Source organism: Lynx rufus, unplaced genomic scaffold, assembly GCF_022079265.1.
Source record: "Lynx rufus isolate CCGP_SWC_20201006 ecotype Redwood Valley unplaced genomic scaffold, mLynRuf1.p SCAF_16, whole genome shotgun sequence".
Classification (NCBI taxonomy): domain Eukaryota; kingdom Metazoa; phylum Chordata; class Mammalia; order Carnivora; family Felidae; genus Lynx; species Lynx rufus.
The window spans coordinates 55,646,233-55,650,941 of NW_025814830.1; the positions used below are offsets into that span (position 1 = coordinate 55,646,233).

At 46.8% G+C, this 4,709-nt stretch overlaps 1 non-coding gene across 1 annotated transcript; it reads right to left on the reverse strand.

Moving 5' to 3' along the window:
• Positions 1–340: 340 nt before the first annotated feature.
• Positions 341–425, reverse strand: TRNAQ-CUG (transfer RNA glutamine (anticodon CUG)). Its single transcript has one exon. It is a non-coding gene; the product is annotated as a tRNA-Gln (tRNA).
• Positions 426–4,709: the final 4,284 nt, after the last annotated feature.

A 4,709-nucleotide genomic window follows, 5' to 3' on the forward strand; every position in this document is an offset into this window, starting at 1 on the left:
GGAAGCAAACCAGAAGACAGTCACAAAGACAGAGAACAAACTGAGGGTTAATGGAGAGAGGTGGGTGGGGGATGGGCTAGATGGGTGATAGGCATTGAGGAGGGCACTTGGTGGGATGAGCACTGGTGTTGTATGTAAGTGATGAATCATGCAAATCTACTCTGGAAACCAACACTACACTGTAGGTTAACTAACTTGAATTGAAATAAATAAATTTTTTTAATTTTTTTTTAATGTTTTCATTTATTTTTGAGACAGAGAGAGACAGAGCATGAGCAGGGGAGGGGCAGAGAGAGAGGGAGACACAGAATCCGAAGCAGGCTCCGAGCTGTCAGCACAGAGCCCAACGCGGGGCTTGAACCCACGAACCAGGAGGTCATGACCTGAGCCAGAGTCAGACGCTCAACCGACTGAGCCACCCAGGCGCCCCGCGAATAAAGAGTTTTAAAAAAGAAAAAAAGAAAAGGACAATGTTGCCACAAAATTCAGAACCAGTAAGAATCCCGGTTCATTAGCCAGACCAGATGCATCCTTCCCTCCGTGTCGGCGACATCCATCAAACGCTTGTGGAATCAACAGCCACCGTCCTTCCAATACGGGCACCAAGCCCAGGCTCCACGCTTGAACTTGAATGACATTGGACACCAAGCTTAGCCTCCAAAATGATGCTCTCCGTGGTGTCTCAACGTCCCACCCTCCCAAGAGCCATCCACCAGCTCCGATACTACGAGAACAGGGCCCTCCGCTCCACCGCACTGGGACCCCAGGCCTACCTCCTCAGTGCCCTAACATTCCCCACAGGTAGGGTGGAGACGATACTCACCACAGAAAAAGGGAAGGGGAGACCGAGGCTTACAACAGCATCTAGCATACAGCAGGCGCTCAGAAAATGTTACTTAGGACCAGCATTCCTCACTGGGAGGCTTTGAGCAAACCAGTTCACCTTGTGAGCCTCACTTCCTGGTCTGCAAAGGGAACATAAAAGTCCCTTCCTGCCTGCAGGGCTGCTGAGACAGTCCAATTAGATCATGCCCGAGAATGTGCTGGTTCCCCAGGGATTTGTGTCTGGCTCTCCCCTTGCAGCCCTGAGGGCGATTAGACAGAGACTAATGAAATTTCAAAAGCACTTCTTCTTTAAGCAAAGGCTATTAAGATGGAACTTGTCTCAAACTTTTAACCAGGTCTATGAACCAAGCGCTAAAGGAAATATGCGGGAAGCACAACACGACAATCATTGTCATGGGAGTACTGGAACGGCAAGATGAAGTGGTGGCTAAGGGTGTGGGCTCCAGGCCAGCTGGAGTGGGTGGAGGTGGGGCTGAGGCTCTAGGGAATCTGACACCACGGCTCACCCACATGGCACCCCTGTGCAAATCTGAAAAAGATACCTTATTCCCCAAGACGCTTTGCCGCCACTTTATAGAATATATAAACATTATTGTATTTACATAATATACAAATATCCCTTTATTATTATGTGAATGGTGCCTAGGATTGTGCAATATACAACCTGTAAAACTGCACTCAGCAACCCAAGGAGCTCACACACCCAGTAAGGCTTAAGGAAATCAACTGAACACAGATACGTGGATTTGAAATGACTACAAAATAGAGCATGCATAAAGACCTCAGGAGATACAGAGAAATTGGAACCCTCGTACATTGCTGATGGGAATGTAAAATGACTGAGTTACTATGGAAAATTTTAGCAGTCCATCAAAAAGTTAAACATAGAAGTACCACATAAGCCAGCAATTCACTCATAGGAATATACCGAAAAAGAACTGAAACAAAAAGTTGTACAAGAATGTTCATGGGAGCATTATCCACAGTAGCTCCAAGGTGGAAACATTAGCAAACAAATAGATACACAAAATGTGGCTTATCCACACAATGGACCATTAGTCAGCCATAAAAAGGAATGAAGTACTGACCCATGCTACAATGCAGATGAGCCTAAGAAACATTATGCTAAGTGACAAAAGCTGGTCACAAACAACCACATGATTCCATTTATATAAAACATCCAGAATCAATAAATCCACAGAGACAGAAAGCAGACTAGTGGTTGCCAGAGCCTGGGGAGAAAGGAGGCTATCAGGAGTGACTGCTGAAAGGGTCTCCTTTGGGGTGACAATAATGTTTTGGGACTAGATAGAGGTGACAGTTGCAAAACACTGAACATACTAGATTCCACTGAATTGAACATTTTGAAGTGGTTAATTTTGTGTTATGTGAATGTTAACTCAATTTTTAAAATACATCAGCAGCTACATTTAGGAAAAAAAACAATGACGACAGAGAATGACACATGGACCGGGTGCCCACCACTTACGCTGGAAGGACACGTAAGCTCTGGCAGGAACTTAGACTCCTGGGGGTAAGAGAAGGAGACGGGACGCAGAGGAAACTGACCCTCCAAGCCCACAGTCTTTAACCAGATGTGACTGAGTCCCTTAGAATAGGCAGACTGGATCTCCCCACACTCAGTGGAAATGGAATCTCAAGAAAGAAGTTTGATTATAGTGAAGAAATAAGGAAAGGCACAGGTGTGCACGCCTGACCTCGTAATTGTGGAAGTCAACATCTGCACCTGGACTAGGATCCTATTATCATTCCCACCGTATGGACAAGGACACCAAGGCCTAGGGAAGCCCAACCACCTGTCCAGGGGACACAGCTAATACCCAATACATGAACCTGGGCAGCCTAACCCCAGTGCCCCAACCCATTCCTGCTACCCCCTCTAATGTGAAGAGACATCACTGGGCTAAAGATGCCACCAGAGGGGTGAAATAGAATGTGTGTTTATGGGAACATGCAAAACTTAACTCATGAAGATGATGATGGTAGGGATGATTGTGATGATGATGGTAATGGTAATGATGGTGGTGATGGTGATGGTGATGATTGTGATGATGATGGTAATGGTAATGATGGCGGTGATGGTGATGGTGATGATGATGATGATAGTGGTGATGATGGGGTAGTGATGGTGATGGTCATGATGGCGAGGATGGTGGTGATGGTGATGATGACGACGGTGATGGTCATGATGGTGGTGGAGATGGGATGATGGTGAGGATAATGACAATGATGGTGGTGGTGATGATGATGATGGTGGTGATGGTGATGATGATGGTGATGGTCATGATGGTGGTGGAGATGAGATGATGGTGAGGATAATGGCAATGACAGTGGTGGTGATGATGATGATGGTGGTGATGGTGATAGTGGTGATGATGGGGTAGTGATGGTGATGGTCATGCTGGTGAGGATGGTGGTGATGGTGATGATGACGGTGATGGTCATGATGGTGGTGGAGATGAGATGATGGTGAGGATAATGACAATGATGGTGGTGGTGATGATGATGATGGTGGTGATGGTGATGATGATGGTGATGGTCATGATGGTGGTGGAGATGAGATGATGGTGAGGATAATGGCAACGACAGTGGTGGTGATGATGATGATGGTGGTGATGGTGATAGTGGTGATGATGGGGTAGTGATGGTGATGGTCATGATGGCGAGGATGGTGGTGATGGTGATGATGACGACGGTGATGGTCATGATGGTGGTGGAGATGGGATGATGGTGAGGATAATGACAATGACGGTGGTGGTGATGAGGGCAGTGATAATGGTGATGAGGCTGCTGGTGATGGTGGTGATGATGATTTTAATAATGATGGTGACGGTGACAGTCTTAGCCAGTTTGGACTGCTACAACAAAATACCACAGACTCAGTGGCTTAAACATCAGACATTTATTCTTCATGGTTCTGGAGGCTGGGAAGTCCAAGATCCGAGTGCCAATATAGTTAGGATGTTGGTAAGGGCCCTCTTCCTGGCCTGCAGATGGCTGCCTTCTTGTGTGTCCTCACTTGGTGTAGGGAGAGACAATTTCAATCTGTTTTCATCTTCTTCTAAGGATACTGATCCCATTACAGGGGTCTCACCCTCATAACCTCATCCAACCCTAATTAATCCCCCTCCTAACATCAGCACATTGCAGATTTGGGCTTCAGTGGATGGATTTGGGGTAGGACACAAACATTCAGCCCATAGCAGTGATGATGATGGTGATCATGACGATGATGACGACGAAGATGGGAACAGGGTGGTTTTAATGACTTATTCCAGAAAAAATGTTTAAAACCCTTTGTATAATTTCCGGCCATAAAAGCCCTCCATGAATGCCAGCTATAGTGACTGTTGTCACTATCATTATAAAGCTCTGGGTTTAAATCTGACTTTCCAAGCAATTTTAAGCAGATTTGTAAGCATCCCTAAATCCGCACCCTGTGTTAAAACACTTCAGGTTACAGACCACAGAGGCCCACGTCAAGCTGGCGCACACCCATCGGGGCAGGAACTGTTTCTCCATGCTGCAGTTAACGTGGACCAAAGGCTCAGACAGCGTCTCCATGCTTCTTCTCTCTCCTTCCCTCTGCTGCCCGTCTTCGCACCCATTTCATTTCAGGTAAGGTCTTGCACGAGAGTGTCCCAATCCTCGTGTTCAGATCCTCACAGTTTGGCAAACCCAGGACAGCAGGGCATCTCTTTTGCTGTGTTCCCAAAGACCGTCATCAAGGGCTCTCACTGGACTTGTCTGGTCACAGGACACCTCCGAATCAACTGCTGTGGGCAGAAAGGACAGGGAGCTCTTTCTGCTGAGTCTGGGTCTCGTACCCACCAGGACCAAGT